We start from the raw sequence: 23,416 nt of genomic DNA, 5'->3' as shown, positions 1-23,416 counted from the left end.
CCTTGGTGCTAGATGAACGAACGTCTCTCCACTATCTCAGTTCTGAGATATAAGTGTGTGTGAAAGCCGTCCTTCAACTAGCTTGTTGGGAACACAAAGTTTCTTTTCAGTTGCAAACTCCATTCCATACATATATATGGGTAGGTACAAGCTCCAAATCGGTTTTACAGTGAAAACTGTATTAACTTCAAACCGGCACTAGGAAACAGACTGAGAAAGCAGAGAAAAAGTGACTCCTACAACCCGATCCCTTAGTGATAGATGAACGAACGTCTCTCCACTTGCTCAGTTCTGAGAGATAAGTGTGTGTGAAAGCCGTCCTTCACCTAGCTTGTTGGGAACACAAAGTTTCTTTTCAGTTGCAAACTCCATTCCATACATATATATGGGGAGGTACTAGCTCCAACTCGTTTTGACAGTGAAAACTGCAGGAACTTCAAACAGGCACTAGGAAACAGACTGAGAAATCAGAGAAAAAGAGTCCCCTGCAACCCGTTCCCATGGTGCTAGATGAACGAAAGTCTCTCCACTTGCTCAGTTCTGAGATATAAGTGCGTGTGAAAGCCGTCCTTCACATAGCTTGTTGGGAACACAAAGTTTCTTTTCAGTTGCAAACTCCATTCCATACATATATATGGGGAGGTACTAGCTCCAACTCGGTTTGACAGTGAAAACTGCAGGAACTTCAAACCGGCACTAGGAAACAGACTGAGAATGCAGAGAAAAAGTGTTTCCTGCAACCCGTTCCCATGGTGCTAGATGAACGAACGTCTCTCCACTTGCTCAGTTCTGAGAGATAAGTGTGTGTGAAAGCCGTCCTTCACCTAGCTTGTGGGAACACAAAGTTTCTTTTCAGTTGCAAACTCCATTCCATACATATATATGGGGAGGTACTAGCTCCAACTCGTTTTGACAGTGAAAACTGCAGGAACTTCAAACCGGCACTAGGAAACAGACTGAGAATGCAGAGAAAAAGTGTCTCCTGCAACCCGTTCCCATGGTGCTAGATGAACGAACGTCTCTCCACTTGCTCAGTTCTGAGAGGTAAGTGTGTGTGAAAGCCGTCCTTCACCTAGCTAGTTGGGAACACAAAGTTTCTTTTCAGTTGCAAACTCCATTCCTACATATATATGGGGAGGTACTAGCTCCAACTCGGTTTGACAGTGAAAACTGCAGGAACTTCAAACCGGCACTAGGAAACAGACTGAGAAAGCAGAGAAAAAGTGTCTCCTGCAACCAGTTCCCATGGTGCTAGATGAACGAAAGTCTCTCCACTTGCTCAGTTCTGAGAGATAATTGTGTGTGAAAGCCGTACTTCAACTATCTTGTTGGGAACACAAAGTTTCTTTTCAGTTGCAAACTCCATTCCATACATATATATGGGGAGGTAGTAGCTCCAAATCTTTTTTACAGTGAAAACTGCAGGAACTTCAAACCGGCACTAGGAAACAGACTGTGAAAGCAGAGAAAAAGTGTCTCCTGCAACCAGTTCCCATGGTGCTAGATGAACGAACGTCTCTCCACTTGCTCAGTTCTGAGAGATAAGTGTGTGTGAAAGCCGTCCTTCACCTAGCTTGTGGGAACACAAAGTTTCTTTTCAGTTGCAAAGTCCATTCCATACATATATATGGGGAGGTACTAGCTCCAACTCGGTTTTACAGTGAAAACTGCAGGAACTTCAAACCGGCACTAGGAAACAGACTTAGAAAGCAGAGAAAAAGTGTCTCCTGCAACCCGTTCCCTTGGTGCTAGATGAACGAACGTGTCTCCACTTGCTCAGTTCTGAGAGATAAGTGTGTGTGAAAGCCGTCCTTCACATAGCTTGTGGGAACACAAAGTTTCTTTTCAGTTGCAATCTCCATTCCATACATATATATGGGGAGGTACTAGCTCCAACTCGGTTTTACAGTGAAAACTGCAGGAACTTCAAACCGGCACTAGGAAACAGACTGTGAAAGCAGAGAAAAAGTGTCTCCTGCAACCCGTTCCCTTGGTGCTAGATGAACGAACGTCTCTCCACTTGCTCAGTTCTGAGAGATAAGTGTGTGTGAAAGCCGTCCTTCACCTAGCTTGTTGGGAACACAAAGTTTCTTTTCAGTTGCAAACTCCATTCCATACATATACATGGGGAGGTACTAGCTCCAACTCGTTTTGACAGTGAAAACTGCAGGAACATCAAACCGGCACTAGGAAACAGACTGAGAAAGCAGAGAAAAAGTGTCTCCTGCAACCCGTTCCCTTGGTGCTAGATGAACGAAAGTCTCTCCACTTGCTCAGTTCTGAGAAATACGTGTGTGTGAAAGCCGTCCTTTACCTAGCTTGTTGGAAACACAAAGTTTCTTTTCAGTTGCAAACTCCATTCCATACATATATATGGGTAGGTACTAGCTCCAACTCGGTTTGACAGTGAAAACTGCAGGAACTTCAAACCGGCAGTAGGAAACAGACTGAGAAAGCAGAGAAAAAGTGTCTCCTGCAACCCGTTCCCTTGGTGCTAGATGAACGAAAATGTCTCCACTTGCACAGTTCTGAGAGATAAGTGTGTGTGAAAGCCGACCTTCACCTAGCTTGTTGGGAACACAAAGTTACTTTTCAGTTGCAATCTCCATTCCATATATATATATGGGTAGTTACTAGCTCCAACTCGGTTTGACAGTGAGAACTGCAGGAACGTCAACCCGGCACTAGGAAACAGACTGAGAAAGCAGAGAAAAAGTGTCTCCTGCAACCCGATCCCTTGGTGCTAGATGAACGAACGTCTCTCCACTTGCTCAGTTCCGAGAGATAAGTGTGTGTGAAAGCCGCCCTTCACCTAGCTTGTTGGGAACACAAACTTTCTTTTCAGTTGCAAACTCCACTCCATACTTATATATGGGGAGGTACGAGCTCCAAATCTGTTTTACAGTGAAAATTGCAGGAACTTCAAAACGGCACTAGGAAACAGACTGAGAATCCAGAGTACAATTTCTCCTGCAACAAGTTACATTTGTGCTAGATGAACGAACGTTTCTCCACATGCTCAGTTCTGAGAGATATGTGTGTGTGAATGTCGTCCTTCACACAGTTTGTTGGGAAGAGAAAGTTTCTTTTAACTTTCAAACTACACTCCATACTTATATATGGGGAGGTACGTGCTCCAACTAGGTTTTACAGTGAAAATTATAGGAACATCAAACGAGCACTAGGAAACAGACTGAGAAACCATATTAAAAGTTTCTCCTGCAACCCGTTCAATTTGTGCTAGATGAACGAACGTCTCCCCACATGCTCAGTTCTGAGAGATAAGTGTGTGTGAAAGCCGCCCTTCACCTAGCTTGTTGGGAACACAAAGTTTCTTTTCAGTTGCACACTCCATTCCATACATATATATGTTGAGGTACATGCTACAACTCGTTTTTACAGTGAAAACTGCAGGAACTTCAAACCGGCACTAGGAAACAGACTGAGAAAGCAGAGAAAAATTGTCTCCTGCAACCCGTTCCCTTTGTGCTAGATGAACGAACGTCTCTCCACTTGCTCAATTCTGAGAGATAAGTGTGTGTGAAAGCCATCCTTCACCTAGATTGTTGGGAACACAAAGTTTCTTTTCAGTTGCAAACTCCATTCCATACATATATATGGGGAGATACTAGCTCCAACTCGGTTTTACAGTGAAAACTGCAGGAACTTCAAACCGGCACTAGGAAACAGACTGAGAAAGCAGAGAAAATGTGTCTCCTGCAACCCGTTCCCTTGGTGCTAGATGAACGAACGTCTCTCCACTATCTCAGTTCTGAGATATAAGTGTGTGTGAAAGCCGTCCTTCAACTAGCTTGTTGGGAACACAAAGTTTCTTTTCAGTTGCAAACTCCATTCCATACATATATATGGGTAGGTACAAGCTCCAAATCGGTTTTACAGTGAAAACTGTATTAACTTCAAACCGGCACTAGGAAACAGACTGAGAAAGCAGAGAAAAAGTGACTCCTGCAACCCGTTCCCATGGTGCTAGATGAACGAACGTCTCTCCACTTGCTCAGTTCTGAGAGATAAGTGTGTGTGAAAGCCGTCCTTCACCTAGCTTGTTGGGAACACAAACTTTCTTTTCAGTTGCAAACTCCATTCCATACATATATATGGGGAGGTAGTAGCTCAAACTCGGTTTTAAAGTGAAAACTGCAGGAACTTCAAACTGGCACTAGGAAACAGACTGAGAAAACAGAGAAAATGTGACTCCTGCAACCCGTTCCCTTGGTGCTAGATGAACGAACGTCTCTCCACTTGCTCAGTTCTGAGAGATAAGTGTGTGTGAAAGCCGCCCTTCACCTAGCTTGTTGGGAACACAAAGTTTCTTTTCAGTTGCAAACTCCATTCCATACATATATGAGGGGAGGTACTAGCTCCAACTCGGTTTTACAGTGAAAACTGCAGGAACTTCAAACCGGCACTAGGAAACAGACTGAGAAAGCAGAGAAAAAGTGTCTCCTGCAACCCGTTCCCTTGGTGCTAGATGAACGAACGTCTCTCCACTTGCTCAGTTCTGAGAAATATGTGTGTGTGAAAGCCGTCCTTCACCTAGCTTGTTTTGAACACAAAGTTTCTTTTCAGTTGCAAACTCCATTCCATACATATATATGGGGAGGTACTAGCTCCAACTCCGTTTTACAGTGAAAACTGCAGGAAATTCAAACCGGCACTAGGAAACAGACTGAGAAAGCAGAGAAAAAGTGTCTCCTGCAACCCGTTCCCATGGTGCTAGATGAACGAACGTCTCTGCACTTGCTCAGTTCCGAGAGATAAGTGTGTGTGAAAGCCTCCCTTCACCTAGCTTGTTGGGAACACAAAGTTTCTTTTCAGTTGCAAACTCCATTCCATACATATATATGGGGAGGTTCTAGCTCCAACTCGGTTTGACAGTGAAAACTGCAGGAACTTCAAACCGGCACTAGGAAACAGACTGAGAATGCAGAGAAAAAGTGTCTCCTTCAACCCTTTCCCATGGTGCTAGATGAACGAACGTCTCTCCACTTGCTCAGTTCTGAGTGGTAAGTGTTTGTTAAAGCCGTCCTTCACCTAGCTAGTTGGGAACACAAAGTTTCTTTTCAGTTGCAAACTCCATTCCATACATATATATGGGTAGGTACTAGCTCCAACTCGGTTTGACAGTGAAAACTGCAGGAACTTCAAACCGGCACTAGGAAACAGACTGAGAAAGCAGAGAAAAAGTGTCTCCTGCAACCCGTTCCCCTGGGGCTAGATGAACGAACGTCTCTCCACTTTCTCAGTTCTGAGAGATATGTGTGTGTGAAAGCCGTCCTTCACCTAGCTTGTTGGGAACACAAAGTATCTTTTCAGTTGCAAACTCCATTCCATACATATATATGGGTAGGTACTATCTCCAACTCTGTTTTACAGTGAAAACTGCAGGAACTTCAAACCGGCACTAGGAAACAGAATGAGAAAGCAGAGAAAAAGGGTCTCCTGCAACCCGTTCCCTTGGTGCTAGATGAACGAACGTCTCTCCACTTGCTCAGTTCTGAGAGATAAGTGTGTGTGAAAGCCGTCCTTCACCTAGCTTGTTGGGAACACAAAGTTTCTTTTCAGTTGCAAACTCCATTCCATACATATATATGGGGAGGTACTAGCTCCAACTCCGTTTTACAGTGAAAACTGCAGGAACTTCAAACCGGCACTAGGAAACAGACTGAGAAAGCAGAGAAAAAGTGTCCCCTGCAACCCGTTCCCATGGTGCTAGATGAACGAACGTCTCTCCACTTGCTCAGATCCGAGAGATAAGTGTGTGTGAAAGCCGTCCTTCACCTAGCTTGTTGGGAACACAAAGTTTCTTTTCAGTTGCAAACTCCATTCCATACATATATATGGGGAGGTACTAGCTCCAACTCGGTTTGACAGTGAAAACTGCAGGAACTTCAAACCGGCACTAGGAAACAGACTGAGAAAGCAGAGAAAAAGTGTCCCCTGCAACCAGTTCCCCTGGGGCTAGATGAACGAACGTCTCTCCACTTGCTCAGTTCTGAGAGATATGTGTGTGTGAAAGCCGTACTTCACATAGCTTGTTGGGAACACAAAGTATCTTTTCAGTTGCAAACCCCATTCCATACATATATATGGGTAGGTACTATCTCCAACTCGGTTTTACAGTGAAAACTGCAGGAACTTCAAACCGGCACTAGGAAACAGACTGAGAAAGCAGAGAAAAAGTGTCTCCTGCAACCCGTTCCCTTGGTGCTAGATGAACGAACGTCTCTCCACTTGCTCAGTTCTGAGAGATATGTGTGTGTGAAAGCCGTCCTTCACCTAGCTTGTTGGGAACACAAAGTTTCTTTTCAGTTGCAAACTCCATTCCATACATATATATGGGGAGGTACTAGCTCCAACTCCGTTTTACAGTGAAAACTGCAGGAACTTCAAACCGGCACTAGGAAACAGACTGAGAAAGCAGAGAAAAAGTGTCTCCTGCAACCCGTTCCCATGGTGCTAGATGAACGAACGTCTCTCCACTTGCTCAGTTCCGAGAGATAAGTGTGTGTGAAAGCCTCCCTTCACCTATCTTGTTGGGAACACAAAGTTTCTTTTCAGTTGCAACCTCCATTCCATACATATATATGGGGAAGTACTAGCTCCAACTCGTTTTGACAGTGAAAACTGCAGGAACTTCAAACAGGCACTAGGAAACAGACTGAGAAATCAGAGAAAAAGAGTCCCCTGCAACCCGTTCCCATGGTGCTAGATGAACGAAAGTCTCTCCACTTGCTCAGTTCTGAGATATAAGTGTGTGTGAAAGCCGTCCTTCACATAGCTTGTTGGGAACACAAAGTATCTTTTCAGTTGCAAACTCCATTCCATACATATATATGGGGAGGTCCTAGCTCCAACTCGGTTTGACAGTGAAAACTGCAGGAACTTCAAACCGGCACTAGGAAACAGACTGAGAAAGCAGAGAAAAAGTGTTTCCTGCAACCCTTTCCCATGGTGCTAGATGAACGAACGTCTCTCCACTTGCTCAGTTCTGAGAGATAAGTGTGTGTGAAAGCCGTCCTTCACCTAGCTTGTGGGAACACAAAGTTTCTTTTCAGTTGCAAACTCCATTCCATAAATATATATGGGGAGGTACTAGCTCCAACTCGTTTTGACAGTGAAAACTGCAGGAACTTCAAACCGGCACTAGGAAACAGACTGAGAAAGCAGAGAAAAAGTGTCCCCTGCAACCCGTTCCCCTGGGGCTAGATGAACGAACGTCTCTCCACTTGCTCAGTTCTGAGAGATATGTGTGTGTGAAAGCCGTCCTTCACCTAGCTTGTTGGGAACACAAAGTATCTTTTCAGTTGCAAACTCCATTCCATACATATATATGGGTAGGTACTATCTCCAACTCGGTTTTACAGTGAAAACTGCAGGAACTTCAAACCGGCACTAGGAAACAGACTGAGAAAGCAGAGAAAAAGTGTCCCCTGCAACCAGTTCCCCTGGGGCTAGATGAACGAACGTCTCTCCACTTGCTCAGTTCTGAGAGATATGTGTGTGTGAAAGCCGTCCTTCACCTAGCTTGTTGGGAACACAAAGTATCTTTTCAGTTGCAAACTCCATTCCATACATATATATGGGTAGGTACTATCTCCAACTCGGTTTTACAGTGAAAACTGCAGGAACTTCAAACCGGCACTAGGAAACAGACTGAGAAATCAGAGAAAAAGAGTCCCCTGCAACCCGTTCCCTTGGTGCTAGATGAACGAACGTCTCTCCACTTGCTCAGTTCTGAGAGATATGTGTGTGTGAAAGCCGTCCTTCACCTAGCTTGTTGGGAACACAAAGTTTCTTTTCAGTTGCAAACTCCATTCCATACATATATATGGGGAGGTACTAGCTCCAACTCCGTTTTACAGTGAAAACTGCAGGAACTTCAAACCGGCACTAGGAAACAGACTGAGAAAGCAGAGAAAAAGTGTCTCCTGCAACCCGTTCCCATGGTGCTAGATGAACGAACGTCTCTCCACTTGCTCAGTTCCGAGAGATAAGTGTGTGTGAAAGCCTCCCTTCACCTAGCTTGTTGGGAACACAAAGTTTCTTTTCAGTTGCAAACTCCATTCCATACATATATATGGGGAGGTACTAGCTCCAACTCGTTTTGACAGTGAAAACTGCAGGAACTTCAAACAGGCACTAGGAAACAGACTGAGAAATCAGAGAAAAAGAGTCCCCTGCAACCCGTTCCCATGGTGCTAGATGAACGAAAGTCTCTCCACTTGCTCAGTTCTGAGATATAAGTGTGTGTGAAAGCCGTCCTTCACATAGCTTGTTGGGAACACAAAGTATCTTTTCAGTTGCAAACTCCATTCCATACATATATATGGGGAGGTCCTAGCTCCAACTCGGTTTGACAGTGAAAACTGCAGGAACTTCAAACCGGCACTAGGAAACAGACTGAGAAAGCAGAGAAAAAGTGTTTCCTGCAACCCGTTCCCATGGTGCTAGATGAACGAACGTCTCTCCACTTGCTCAGTTCTGAGAGATAAGTGTGTGTGAAAGCCGTCCTTCACCTAGCTTGTGGGAACACAAAGTTTCTTTTCAGTTGCAAACTCCATTCCATAAATATATATGTTGAGGTAATAGCTCCAACTCGTTTTGACAGTGAAAACTGCAGGAACTTCAAACCGGCACTAGGAAACAGACTGAGAATGCAGAGAAAAAGTGTCTCCTGCAACCCGTTCCCATGGTGCTAGATGAACGAACGTCTCTCCACTTGCTCAGTTCTGAGAGGTAAGTGTGTGTGAAAGCCGTCCTTCACCTAGCTAGTTGGGAACACAAAGTTTCTTTTCAGTTGCAAACTCCATTCCTACATATATATGGGGAGGTACTAGCTCCAACTCGGTTTGACAGTGAAAACTGCAGGAACTTCAAACCGGCACTAGGAAACAGACTGAGAAAGCAGAGAAAAAGTGTCCCCTGCAACCCGTTCCCTTGGGGCTAGATGAACGAACGTCTCTCCACTTGCTCAGTTCTGAGAGATATGTGTGTGTGAAAGCCGTCCTTCACCTAGCTTGTTGGGAACACAAAGTATCTTTTCAGTTGCAAACTCCATTCCATACATATATATGGGTAGGTACTATCTCCAACTCGGTTTTACAGTGAAAACTGCAGGAACTTCAAACCGGCACTAGGAAACAGACTGAGAAAGCAGAGAAAAAGGGTCTCCTGCAACCCGTTCCCTTGGTGCTAGATGAACGAACGTCTCTCCACTTGCTCAGTTCTGAGAGATATGTGTGTGTGAAAGCCGTCCTTCACCTAGCTTGTTGGGAACACAAAGTTTCTTTTCAGTTGCAAACTCCATTCCATACATATATATGGGGAGGTACTAGCTCCAACTCCGTTTTACACTGAAAACTGCAGGAACTTCAAACCGGCACTAGGAAACAGACTGAGAAAGCAGAGAAAAAGTGTCTCCTGCAACCCGTTCCCATGGTGCTAGATGAACGAACGTCTCTCCACTTGCTCAGTTCCGAGAGATAAGTGTGTGTGAAAGCCTCCCTTCACCTAGCTTTTTGGGAACACAAAATTTCTTTTCAGTTGCAAACTCCATTCCATACATATATATGGGGAGGTACAAGCTCCAACTCGTTTTGACAGTGAAAACTGCAGGAACTTCAAACAGGCACTAGGAAACAGACTTAGAAAGCAGAGAAAAAGTGTCTCCTGCAACCCGTTCCCTTGGTGCTAGATGAACGAACGTGTCTCCACTTGCTCAGTTCTGAGAGATAAGTGTGTGTGAAAGCCGTCCTTCACCTAGCTTGTGGGAACACAAAGTTTCTTTTCATTTGCAATCTCCATTCCATACATATATATGGGGAGGTACTAGCTCCAACTCGGTTTTACAGTGAAAACTGCAGGAACTTCAAACCGGCACTAGGAAACAGACTGTGAAAGCAGAGAAAAAGTGTCTCCTGCAACCCGTTCCCTTGGTGCTAGATGAACGAACGTCTCTCCACTTGCTCAGTTCCGAGAGAAAAGTGTGTGTGAAAGCCGTCCTTCACCTAGCTTGTTGGGAACACAAAGTTTCTTTTCAGTTGCAAACTCCATTCCATACATATATATGGGGAGGTACTAGCTCCAACTCGTTTTGACAGTGAAAACTGCAGGAACATCAAACCGGCACTAGGAAACAGACTGAGAAATCAGAGAAAATGTGTCCCCTGCAACCCGTTCCCATGGTGCTAGATGAACGAACGTCTCTCCACTTGCTCAGTTCTGAGAGGTAAGTGTGTGTGAAAGCCGTCCTTCACCTAGCTAGTTGGGAACACAAAGTTTCTTTTCAGTTGCAAACTCCATTCCATACATATATATGGGGAGGTACAAGCTCCAACTCGTTTTGACAGTGAAAACTGCAGGAACTTCAAACAGGCACTAGGAAACAGACTGAGAAATCAGAGAAAAAGAGTCCCCTGCAACCCGTTCCAATGGTGCTAGATGAACGAAAGTCTCTCCACTTGCTCAGTTCTGAGAGATAAGTGTGTGTGAAAGCCGTCCTTCACATAGCTTGTTGGGAACACAAAGTTTCTTTTCAGTTGCAAACTCCAATCCATACATATATATGGGGAGGTACTAGCTCCAACTCGGTTTGACAGTGAAAACTGCAGGAACTTCAAACCGGCACTAGGAAACAGACTGAGAAAGCAGAGAAAATGTGTTTCCTGCAACCCGTTCCCATGGTGCTAGATGAACGAACGTCTCTCCACTTGCTCAGTTCTGAGAGATAAGTGTGTGTGAAAGCCGTCCTTCACCTAGCTAGTTGGGAACACAAAGTTTCTTTTCAGTTGCAAACTCCATTCCATACATATATATGGGGAGGTACTAGCTCCAACTCGTTTTGACAGTGAAAACTGCAGGAACATCAAACCGGCACTAGGAAACAGACTGAGAAATCAGAGAAAATGTGTCCCCTGCAACCCGTTCCCATGGTGCTAGATGAACGAACGTCTCTCCACTTGCTCAGTTCTGAGAGGTAAGTGTGTGTGAAAGCCGTCCTTCACCTAGCTTGTTGGGAACACAAAGTTTCTTTTCAGTTGCAAACTCCATTCCATACATATATATGGGGAGGTACTAGCTCCAACTCGTTTTGACAGTGAAAACTGCAGGAACATCAAACCGGCACTAGGAAACAGACTGAGAAATCAGAGAAAATGTGTCCCCTGCAACCCGTTCCCATGGTGCTAGATGAACGAACGTCTCTCCACTTGCTCAGTTCTGAGAGGTAAGTGTGTGTGAAAGCCGTCCTTCACCTAGCTAGTTGGGAACACAAAGTTTCTTTTCAGTTGCAAACTCCATTCCATACATATATATGGGGAGGTACAAGCTCCAACTCGTTTTGACAGTGAAAACTGCAGGAACTTCAAACAGGCACTAGGAAACAGACTGAGAAATCAGAGAAAAAGAGTCCCCTGCAACCCGTTCCCATGGTGCTAGATGAACGAAAGTCTCTCCACTTGCTCAGTTCTGAGAGATAAGTGTGTGTGAAAGCCGTCCTTCACATAGCTTGTTGGGAACACAAAGTTTCTTTTCAGTTGCAAACTCCAATCCATACATATATATGGGGAGGTACTAGCTCCAACTCGGTTTGACAGTGAAAACTGCAGGAACTTCAAACCGGCACTAGGAAACAGACTGAGAAAGCAGAGAAAAAGTGTTTCCTGCAACCCGTTCCCATGGTGCTAGATGAACGAACGTCTCTCCACTTGCTCAGTTCTGAGAGATAAGTGTGTGTGAAAGCCGTCCTTCACCTAGCTTGTGGGAACACAAAGTTTCTTTTCAGTTGCAAACTCCATTCCATACATATATATGGGGAGGTACTAGCTCCAACTCGTTTTGACAGTGAAAACTGCAGGAACTTCAAACCGGCACTAGGAAACAGACTGAGAATGCAGAGAAAAAGTGTCTCCTGCAACCCGTTCCCATGGTGCTAGATGAACGAACGTCTCTCCACTTGCTCAGTTCTGAGAGGTAAGTGTGTGTGAAAGCCGTCCTTCACCTAGCTAGTTGGGAACACAAAGTTTCTTTTCAGTTGCAAACTCCATTCCTACATATATATGGGGAGGTACTAGCTCCAACTCGGTTTGACAGTGAAAACTGCAGGAACTTCAAACCGGCACTAGGAAACAGACTGAGAAAGCAGAGAAAAAGTGTCTCCTGCAACCAGTTCCCATGGTGCTAGATGAACGAACGTCTCTCCACTTGCTCAGTTCTGAGAGATAATTGTGTGTGAAAGCCGTACTTCACCTAGCTTGTTGGGAACACAAAGTTTCTTTTCAGTTGCAAACTCCATTCCATACATATATATGGGGAGGTAGTAGCTCCAAATCTTTTTTACAGTGAAAACTGCAGGAACTTCAAACCGGCACTAGGAAACAGACTGAGAAAGCAGAGAAAAAGTGTCTCCTGCATCCAGTTCCCATGGTGCTAGATGAACGAACGTCTCTCCACTTGCTCAGTTCAGAGAGATAAGTGTGTGTGAAAGCCGGCCTTCACCTAGCTTGTTGGGAACACAAACTTTCTTTTCAGTTGCAAACTCCATTCCATACATATATATGGGGAGGTACTAGCTCCAACTCGGTTTTACAGTGAAAACTGCAGGAACTTCAAACCGGCACTAGGAAACAGACTTAGAAAGCAGAGAAAAAGTGTCTCCTGCAACCCGTTCCCTTGGTGCTAGATGAACGAACGTGTCTCCACTTGCTCAGTTCTGAGAGATAAGTGTGTGTGAAAGCCGTCCTTCACCTAGCTTGTGGGAACACAAAGTTTCTTTTCATTTGCAATCTCCATTCCATACATATATATGGGGAGGTACTAGCTCCAACTCGGTTTTACAGTGAAAACTGCAGGAACTTCAAACCGGCACTAGGAAACAGACTGAGAAAGCAGAGAAAAAGTGTCTCCTGCAACCAGTTCCCATGGTGCTAGATGAACGAACGTCTCTCCACTTGCTCAGTTCTGAGAGATAATTGTGTGTGAAAGCCGTACTTCACCTAGCTTGTTGGGAACACAAAGTTTCTTTTCAGTTGCAAACACCATTCCATACATATATATGGGGAGGTAGTAGCTCCAAATCTTTTTTACAGTGAAAACTGCAGGAACTTCAAACCGGCACTAGGAAACAGACTGAGAAAGCAGAGAAAAAGTGTCTCCTGCATCCAGTTCCCATGGTGCTAGATGAACGAACGTCTCTCCACTTGCTCAGTTCAGAGAGATAAGTGTGTGTGAAAGCCGGCCTTCACCTAGCTTGTTGGGAACACAAACTTTCTTTTCAGTTGCAAACTCCATTCCATACATATATATGGGGAGGTACTAGCTCCAACTCGGTTTTACAGTGAAAACTGCAGGAACTTCAAACCGGCACTAGGAAACAGACTTAGAAAGCAGAGAAAAAGTGTCTCCTGCAACCCGTTCCCTTGGTGCTAGATGAACGAACGTGTCTCCACTTGCTCAGTTCTGAGAGATAAGTGTGTGTGAAAGCCGTCCTTCACCTAGCTTGTGGGAACACAAAGTTTCTTTTCATTTGCAATCTCCATTCCATACATATATATGGGGAGGTACTAGCTCCAACTCGGTTTTACAGTGAAAACTGCAGGAACTTCAAACCGGCACTAGGAAACAGACTGTGAAAGCAGAGAAAAAGTGTCTCCTGCAACCCGTTCCCTTGGTGCTAGATGAACGAACGTCTCTCCACTTGCTCAGTTCCGAGAGAAAAGTGTGTGTGAAAGCCGTCCTTCACCTAGCTTGTTGGGAACACAAAGTTTCTTTTCAGTTGCAAACTCCATTCCATACATATATATGGGGAGGTACTAGCTCCAACTCGTTTTGACAGTGAAAACTGCAGGAACATCAAACCGGCACTAGGAAACAGACTGAGAAATCAGAGAAAATGTGTCCCCTGCAACCCGTTCCCATGGTGCTAGATGAACGAACGTCTCTCCACTTGCTCAGTTCTGAGAGGTAAGTGTGTGTGAAAGCCGTCCTTCACCTAGCTAGTTGGGAACACAAAGTTTCTTTTCAGTTGCAAACTCCATTCCATACATATATATGGGGAGGTACAAGCTCCAACTCGTTTTGACAGTGAAAACTGCAGGAACTTCAAACAGGCACTAGGAAACAGACTGAGAAATCAGAGAAAAAGAGTCCCCTGCAACCCGTTCCCATGGTGCTAGATGAACGAAAGTCTCTCCACTTGCTCAGTTCTGAGAGATAAGTGTGTGTGAAAGCCGTCCTTCACATAGCTTGTTGGGAACACAAAGTTTCTTTTCAGTTGCAAACTCCAATCCATACATATATATGGGGAGGTACTAGCTCCAACTCGGTTTGACAGTGAAAACTGCAGGAACTTCAAACCGGCACTAGGAAACAGACTGAGAAAGCAGAGAAAAAGTGTTTCCTGCAACCCGTTCCCATGGTGCTAGATGAACGAACGTCTCTCCACTTGCTCAGTTCTGAGAGGTAAGTGTGTGTGAAAGCCGTCCTTCACCTAGCTAGTTGGGAACACAAAGTTTCTTTTCAGTTGCAAACTCCATTCCTACATATATATGGGGAGGTACTAGCTCCAACTCGGTTTGACAGTGAAAACTGCAGGAACTTCAAACCGGCACTAGGAAACAGACTGAGAAAGCAGAGAAAAAGTGTCTCCTGCAACCAGTTCCCATGGTGCTAGATGAACGAACGTCTCTCCACTTGCTCAGTTCTGAGAGATAATTGTGTGTGAAAGCCGTACTTCACCTAGCTTGTTGGGAACACAAAGTTTCTTTTCAGTTGCAAACTCCATTCCATACATATATATGGGGAGGTAGTAGCTCCAAATCTTTTTTACAGTGAAAACTGCAGGAACTTCAAACCGGCACTAGGAAACAGACTGAGAAAGCAGAGAAAAAGTGTCTCCTGCATCCAGTTCCCATGGTGCTAGATGAACGAACGTCTCTCCACTTGCTCAGTTCAGAGAGATAAGTGTGTGTGAAAGCCGGCCTTCACCTAGCTTGTTGGGAACACAAACTTTCTTTTCAGTTGCAAACTCCATTCCATACATATATATGGGGAGGTACTAGCTCCAACTCGGTTTTACAGTGAAAACTGCAGGAACTTCAAACCGGCACTAGGAAACAGACTTAGAAAGCAGAGAAAAAGTGTCTCCTGCAACCCGTTCCCTTGGTGCTAGATGAACGAACGTGTCTCCACTTGCTCAGTTCTGAGAGATAAGTGTGTGTGAAAGCCGTCCTTCACCTAGCTTGTGGGAACACAAAGTTTCTTTTCATTTGCAATCTCCATTCCATACATATATATGGGGAGGTACTAGCTCCAACTCGGTTTTACAGTGAAAACTGCAGGAACTTCAAACCGGCACTAGGAAACAGACTGAGAAAGCAGAGAAAAAGTGTCTCCTGCAACCAGTTCCCATGGTGCTAGATGAACGAACGTCTCTCCACTTGCTCAGTTCTGAGAGATAATTGTGTGTGAAAGCCGTACTTCACCTAGCTTGTTGGGAACACAAAGTTTCTTTTCAGTTGCAAACACCATTCCATACATATATATGGGGAGGTAGTAGCTCCAAATCTTTTTTACAGTGAAAACTGCAGGAACTTCAAACCGGCACTAGGAAACAGACTGAGAAAGCAGAGAAAAAGTGTCTCCTGCATCCAGTTCCCATGGTGCTAGATGAACGAACGTCTCTCCACTTGCTCAGTTCAGAGAGATAAGTGTGTGTGAAAGCCGGCCTTCACCTAGCTTGTTGGGAACACAAACTTTCTTTTCAGTTGCAAACTCCATTCCATACATATATATGGGGAGGTACTAGCTCCAACTCGGTTTTACAGTGAAAACTGCAGGAACTTCAAACCGGCACTAGGAAACAGACTTAGAAAGCAGAGAAAAAGTGTCTCCTGCAACCCGTTCCCTTGGTGCTAGATGAACGAACGTGTCTCCACTTGCTCAGTTCTGAGAGATAAGTGTGTGTGAAAGCCGTCCTTCACCTAGCTTGTGGGAACACAAAGTTTCTTTTCATTTGCAATCTCCATTCCATACATATATATGGGGAGGTACTAGCTCCAACTCGGTTTTACAGTGAAAACTGCAGGAACTTCAAACCGGCACTAGGAAACAGACTGTGAAAGCAGAGAAAAAGTGTCTCCTGCAACCCGTTCCCTTGGTGCTAGATGAACGAACGTCTCTCCACTTGCTCAGTTCCGAGAGAAAAGTGTGTGTGAAAGCCGTCCTTCACCTAGCTTGTTGGGAACACAAAGTTTCTTTTCAGTTGCAAACTCCATTCCATACATATATATGGGGAGGTACTAGCTCCAACTCGTTTTGACAGTGAAAACTGCAGGAACATCAAACCGGCACTAGGAAACAGACTGAGAAATCAGAGAAAATGTGTCCCCTGCAACCCGTTCCCATGGTGCTAGATGAACGAACGTCTCTCCACTTGCTCAGTTCTGAGAGGTAAGTGTGTGTGAAAGCCGTCCTTCACCTAGCTAGTTGGGAACACAAAGTTTCTTTTCAGTTGCAAACTCCATTCCATACATATATATGGGGAGGTACAAGCTCCAACTCGTTTTGACAGTGAAAACTGCAGGAACTTCAAACAGGCACTAGGAAACAGACTGAGAAATCAGAGAAAAAGAGTCCCCTGCAACCCGTTCCCATGGTGCTAGATGAACGAAAGTCTCTCCACTTGCTCAGTTCTGAGAGATAAGTGTGTGTGAAAGCCGTCCTTCACATAGCTTGTTGGGAACACAAAGTTTCTTTTCAGTTGCAAACTCCAATCCATACATATATATGGGGAGGTACTAGCTCCAACTCGGTTTGACAGTGAAAACTGCAGGAACTTCAAACCGGCACTAGGAAACAGACTGAGAAAGCAGAGAAAAAGTGTTTCCTGCAACCCGTTCCCATGGTGCTAGATGAACGAACGTCTCTCCACTTGCTCAGTTCTGAGAGATAAGTGTGTGTGAAAGCCGTCCTTCACCTAGCTTGTGGGAACACAAAGTTTCTTTTCAGTTGCAAACTCCATTCCATACATATATATGGGGAGGTACTAGCTCCAACTCGTTTTGACAGTGAAAACTGCAGGAACTTCAAACCGGCACTAGGAAACAGACTGAGAATGCAGAGAAAAAGTGTCTCCTGCAACCCGTTCCCATGGTGCTAGATGAACGAACGTCTCTCCACTTGCTCAGTTCTGAGAGGTAAGTGTGTGTGAAAGCCGTCCTTCACCTAGCTAGTTGGGAACACAAAGTTTCTTTTCAGTTGCAAACTCCATTCCTACATATATATGGGGAGGTACTAGCTCCAACTCGGTTTGACAGTGAAAACTGCAGGAACTTCAAACCGGCACCAGGAAACAGACTGAGAAAGCAGAGAAAAAGTGTCTCCTGCAACCAGTTCCCATGGTGCTAGATGAACGAACGTCTCTCCACTTGCTCAGTTCTGAGAGATAATTGTGTGTGAAAGCCGTACTTCACCTAGCTTGTTGGGAACACAAAGTTTCTTTTCAGTTGCAAACTCCATTCCATACATATATATGGGGAGGTAGTAGCTCCAAATCTTTTTTACAGTGAAAACTGCAGGAACTTCAAACCGGCACTAGGAAACAGACTGAGAAAGCAGAGAAAAAGTGTCTCCTGCATCCAGTTCCCATGGTGCTAGATGAACGAACGTCTCTCCACTTGCTCAGTTCAGAGAGATAAGTGTGTGTGAAAGCCGGCCTTCACCTAGCTTGTTGGGAACACAAACTTTCTTTTCAGTTGCAAACTCCATTCCATACATATATATGGGGAGGTACTAGCTCCAACTCGGTTTTACAGTGAAAACTGCAGGAACTTCAAACCGGCACTAGGAAACAGACTTAGAAAGCAGAGAAAAAGTGTCTCCTGCAACCCGTTCCCTTGGTGCTAGATGAACGAACGTGTCTCCACTTGCTCAGTTCTGAGAGATAAGTGTGTGTGAAAGCCGTCCTTCACCTAGCTTGTGGGAACACAAAGTTTCTTTTCATTTGCAATCTCCATTCCATACATATATATGGGGAGGTACTAGCTCCAACTCGGTTTTACAGTGAAAACTGCAGGAACTTCAAACCGGCACTAGGAAACAGACTGTGAAAGCAGAGAAAAAGTGTCTCCTGCAACCCGTTCCCTTGGTGCTAGATGAACGAACGTCTCTCCACTTGCTCAGTTCCGAGAGAAAAGTGTGTGTGAAAGCCGTGCTTCACCTAGCTTGTTGGGAACACAAAGTTTCTTTTCAGTTGCAAACTCCATTCCATACATATATATGGGGAGGTACTAGCTCCAACTCGTTTTGACAGTGAAAACTGCAGGAACATCAAACCGGCACTAGGAAACAGACTGAGAAATCAGAGAAAATGTGTCCCCTGCAACCCGTTCCCATGGTGCTAGATGAACGAACGTCTCTCCACTTGCTCAGTTCTGAGAGGTAAGTGTGTGTGAAAGCCGTCCTTCACCTAGCTAGTTGGGAACACAAAGTTTCTTTTCAGTTGCAAACTCCATTCCATACATATATATGGGGAGGTACTAGCTCCAACTCGGTTTGACAGTGAAAACTGCAGGAACTTCAAACCGGCACTAGGAAACAGACTGAGAAAGCAGAGAAAAAGTGTCTCCTGCAACCAGTTCCCATGGTGCTAGATGAACGAACGTCTCTCCACTTGCTCAGTTCTGAGAGATAATTGTGTGTGAAAGCCGTACTTCACCTAGCTTGTTGGGAACACAAAGTTTCTTTTCAGTTGCAAACACCATTCCATACATATATATGGGGAGGTAGTAGCTCCAAATCTTTTTTACAGTGAAAACTGCAGGAACTTCAAACCGGCACTAGGAAACAGACTGAGAAAGCAGAGAAAAAGTGTCTCCTGCATCCAGTTCCCATGGTGCTAGATGAACGAACGTCTCTCCACTTGCTCAGTTCAGAGAGATAAGTGTGTGTGAAAGCCGGCCTTCACCTAGCTTGTTGGGAACACAAACTTTCTTTTCAGTTGCAAACTCCATTCCATACATATATATGGGGAGGTACTAGCTCCAACTCGGTTTTACAGTGAAAACTGCAGGAACTTCAAACCGGCACTAGGAAACAGACTTAGAAAGCAGAGAAAAAGTGTCTCCTGCAACCCGTTCCCTTGGTGCTAGATGAACGAACGTGTCTCCACTTGCTCAGTTCTGAGAGATAAGTGTGTGTGAAAGCCGTCCTTCACCTAGCTTGTGGGAACACAAAGTTTCTTTTCATTTGCTATCTCCATTCCATACATATATATGGGGAGGTACTAGCTCCAACTCGGTTTTACAGTGAAAACTGCAGGAACTTCAAACCGGCACTAGGAAACAGACTGTGAAAGCAGAGAAAAAGTGTCTCCTGCAACCCGTTCCCTTGGTGCTAGATGAACGAACGTCTCTCCACTTGCTCAGTTCCGAGAGAAAAGTGTGTGTGAAAGCCGTCCTTCACCTAGCTTGTTGGGAACACAAAGTTTCTTTTCAGTTGCAAACTCCATTCCATACATATATATGGGGAGGTACTAGCTCCAACTCGTTTTGACAGTGAAAACTGCAGGAACATCAAACCGGCACTAGGAAACAGACTGAGAAATCAGAGAAAATGTGTCCCCTGCAACCCGTTCCCATGGTGCTAGATAAACGAACGTCTCTCCACTTGCTCAGTTCTGAGAGGTAAGTGTGTGTGAAAGCCGTCCTTCACCTAGCTAGTTGGGAACACAAAGTTTCTTTTCAGTTGCAAACTCCATTCCATACATATATATGGGGAGGTACTAGCTCCAACTCGGTTTGACAGTGAAAACTGCAGGAACTTCAAACCGGCACTAGGAAACAGACTGAGAAAGCAGAGAAAAAGTGTCTCCTGCAACCCGTTCCCCTGGGGCTAGATGAACGAACGTCTCTCCACTTTCTCAGTTCTGAGAGATATGTGTGTGTGAAAGCCGTCCTTCACCTAGCTTGTTGGGAACACAAAGTATCTTTTCAGTTGCAAACTCCATTCCATACATATATATGGGTAGGTACTATCTCCAACTCGGTTTTACAGTGAAAACTGCAGGAACTTCAAACCGGCACTAGGAAACAGACTGAGAAAGCAGAGAAAAAGGGTCTCCTGCAACCCGTTCCCTTGGTGGTAGATGAACGAACGTCTCTCCACTTGCTCAGTTCTGAGAGATAAGTGTGTGTGAAAGCCGTCCTTCACCTAGCTTGTTGGGAACACAAAGTTTCTTTTCAGTTGCAAACTCCATTCCATACATATATATGGGTAGGTACTATCTCCAACTCGGTTTGACAGTGAAAACTGCAGGAACTTCAAACCGGCACTAGGAAACAGACTGAGAAAGCAGAGAAAAAGTGTCTCCTGCAACCCGTTCCCCTGGGGCTAGATGAACGAACGTCTCTCCACTTTCTCAGTTCTGAGAGATATGTGTGTGTGAAAGCCGTCCTTCACCTAGCTTGTTGGGAACACAAAGTATCTTTTCAGTTGCAAACTCCATTCCATACATATATATGGGTAGGTACTATCTCCAACTCGGTTTTACAGTGAAAACTGCAGGAACTTCAAACCGGCACTAGGAAACAGACTGAGAAAGCAGAGAAAAAGTGTCTCCTGCAACCCGTTCCCATGGTGCTAGATGAACGAACGTCTCTCCACTTGCTCAGTTCTGAGAGATAAGTGTGTGTGAAAGCCGGCCTTCACCTAGCTTGTTGGGAACACAAACTTTCTTTTCAGTTGCAAACTCCATTCCATACATATATATGGGGAGGTACTAGCTCCAACTCGGTTTTACAGTGAAAACTGCAGGAACTTCAAACCGGCACTAGGAAACAGACTTAGAAAGCAGAGAAAAAGTGTCTCCTGCAACCCGTTCCCTTGGTGCTAGATGAACGAACGTGTCTCCACTTGCTCAGTTCTGAGAGATAAGTGTGTGTGAAAGCCGTCCCTCACCTAGCTTGTGGGAACACAAAGTTTCTTTTCATTTGCAATCTCCATTCCATACATATATATGGGGAGGTACTAGCTCCAACTCGGTTTTACAGTGAAAACTGCAGGAACTTCAAACCGGCACTAGGAAACAGACTGTGAAAGCAGAGAAAAAGTGTCTCCTGCAACCCGTTCCCTTGGTGCTAGATGAACGAACGTCTCTCCACTTGCTCAGTTCCGAGAGATAGTGTGTGTGAAAGCCGTCCTTCACCTAGCTTGTTGGGAACACAAAGTTTCTTTTCAGTTGCAAACTCCATTCCATACATATATATGGGGAGGTACTAGCTCCAACTCGTTTTGACAGTGAAAACTGCAGGAACATCAAACCGGCACTAGGGAACAGACTGAGAAATCAGAGAAAATGTGTCCCCTGCAACCCGTTCCCTTGGTGCTAAATGAACGAACGTCTCTCCACTTGCTCAGTTCTGAGAGATAAGTGTGTGTGAAAGCCGTCCTTCACCTAGCTTGTTGGGAACACAAAGTTTCTTTTCAGTTGCAAACTCCATTCCATAAATATATATGTGGAGGTACTAGCTCCAACTCGGTTTGACAGTGAAAACTGCAGGAACTTCAAACCGACACTAGGAAACACACTGAGAAAGCAGAGAAAAAGTGTCTCCTGCAACCCGTTCCCTTGGTACTAGATGAACGAACGTCTCTCCACTTGCTCAGTTCTGAGAGGTAAGTGTGTGTGAAAGCCGTCCTTCAACTAGCTTGTTGGGAACACAAAGTTTCTTTTCAGTTGCAAACTCCATTCCATACATATATATGGGGAGATACTAGCTCCAACTCGGTTTGACAGTGAAAACTGCAGGAACTTCAAACCGGCACTAGGAAACAGACTGAGAATGCAGAGAAAAAGTGTCTCCTGCAACCCGTTCCCATGGTGCTAGATGAACGAACGTCTCTCCACTTGCTCAGTTCTGAGAGGTAAGTGTGTGTGAAAGCCGTCCTTCACCTAGCTAGTTGGGAACACAAAGTTTCTTTTCAGTTGCAAACTCCATTCCTACATATATATGGGGAGGTACTAGCTCCAACTCGGTTTGACAGTGAAAACTGCAGGAACTTCAAACCGGCACCAGGAAACAGACTGAGAAAGCAGAGAAAAAGTGTCTCCTGCAACCAGTTCCCATGGTGCTAGATGAACGAACGTCTCTCCACTTGCTCAGTTCTGAGAGATAATTGTGTGTGAAAGCCGTACTTCACCTAGCTTGTTGGGAACACAAAGTTTCTTTTCAGTTGCAAACTCCATTCCATACATATATATGGGGAGGTAGTAGCTCCAAATCTTTTTTACAGTGAAAACTGCAGGAACTTCAAACCGGCACTAGGAAACAGACTGAGAAAGCAGAGAAAAAGTGTCTCCTGCATCCAGTTCCCATGGTGCTAGATGAACGAACGTCTCTCCACTTGCTCAGTTCAGAGAGATAAGTGTGTGTGAAAGCCGGCCTTCACCTAGCTTGTTGGGAACACAAACTTTCTTTTCAGTTGCAAACTCCATTCCATACATATATATGGGGAGGTACTAGCTCCAACTCGGTTTTACAGTGAAAACTGCAGGAACTTCAAACCGGCACTAGGAAACAGACTTAGAAAGCAGAGAAAAAGTGTCTCCTGCAACCCGTTCCCTTGGTGCTAGATGAACGAACGTGTCTCCACTTGCTCAGTTCTGAGAGATAAGTGTGTGTGAAAGCCGTCCTTCACCTAGCTTGTGGGAACACAAAGTTTCTTTTCATTTGCAATCTCCATTCCATACATATATATGGGGAGGTACTAGCTCCAACTCGGTTTTACAGTGAAAACTGCAGGAACTTCAAACCGGCACTAGGAAACAGACTGTGAAAGCAGAGAAAAAGTGTCTCCTGCAACCCGTTCCCTTGGTGCTAGATGAACGAACGTCTCTCCACTTGCTCAGTTCCGAGAGAAAAGTGTGTGTGAAAGCCGTCCTTCACCTAGCTTGTTGGGAACACAAAGTTTCTTTTCAGTTGCAAACTCCATTCCATACATATATATGGGGAGGTACTAGCTCCAACTCGTTTTGACAGTGAAAACTGCAGGAACATCAAACCGGCACTAGGAAACAGACTGAGAAATCAGAGAAAATGTGTCCCCTGCAACCCGTTCCCATGGTGCTAGATGAACGAACGTCTCTCCACTTGCTCAGTTCTGAGAGGTAAGTGTGTGTGAAAGCCGTCCTTCACCTAGCTAGTTGGGAACACAAAGTTTCTTTTCAGTTGCAAACTCCATTCCATACATATATATGGGGAGGTACTAGCTCCAACTCGGTTTGACAGTGAAAACTGCAGGAACTTCAAACCGGCACTAGGAAACAGACTGAGAAAGCAGAGAAAAAGTGTCTCCTGCAACCAGTTCCCATGGTGCTAGATGAACGAACGTCTCTCCACTT

The sequence above is a fragment of the Camelus dromedarius genome, chromosome 35 (assembly GCF_036321535.1).
Source record: "Camelus dromedarius isolate mCamDro1 chromosome 35, mCamDro1.pat, whole genome shotgun sequence".
NCBI classification, from domain to species: Eukaryota; Metazoa; Chordata; class Mammalia; order Artiodactyla; family Camelidae; genus Camelus; species Camelus dromedarius.
This window is presented reverse-complemented; position numbering follows the sequence as displayed.